Consider the following 738-nt stretch of genomic DNA (forward strand, 5'->3'; position numbering starts at 1 on the left):
AGGCCGAATAAGAAGTTCCCAAATGTCCACACTCTAATCCCTAGAACTTGTGAATGTGTTAGTATGTTACCTTATTTGGCAAAAGGAAATCGAGATTTTCCTGGATTATCTGGGTGAGCCCAATATTATCACAAGGGTCCTTAAAAGGGAAAGAGGGAGGCAGGAGAGAGAGTCGGAGAAAGAGATGTTGCTGGCTTTCAAGACAGAGGAAGAGGGCCATAAACCAAGGAATGCAAGTAGCCCGTGGACGCAGGGAAGACAAGGAAACTGATTCCCCCAGGGCCTCTAGAGGGGAACGCAGCCCTGCCCACACCTTGAGGTCTGAGGTCTACACCAGGCTTCTGACCTCTTGAGATGGAAGATAATACATTTGTGTTAAGTCACTAACCTCCTGGTAATGTTTTGGCAGAAATAACAAAAAAGTACAACATTGATTTCAGTCTATATTCCAGACACCTCCCCAAAGTGGGGAGGTTGTTTAAGTGCTTAGGGGCAGTCACAAAAATCCAAGAGAAACCCGAAGTGGAGGCTGTTCTTCCAGACACATCCTGGAAAGCTTATGAAATCAGGGGTCTTGGACAAAAGACCCAAGGGTTTGTTCCGCTCTGGACATGGGTTGTCAACGAACAGACTTTGCTAACAAGTAAACAGCAAAAAACATTTTATTTTTATTCCATGAACAATTACATTGCTTAGGTGGCTTCTTTATTTTACGAACAAATACATTGCTTCAGATGC

Source organism: Bison bison, unplaced genomic scaffold (genome assembly GCF_000754665.1).
Source record: "Bison bison bison isolate TAMUID 2011002044 unplaced genomic scaffold, Bison_UMD1.0 scf7180017846471, whole genome shotgun sequence".
NCBI classification, from domain to species: Eukaryota; Metazoa; Chordata; class Mammalia; order Artiodactyla; family Bovidae; genus Bison; species Bison bison.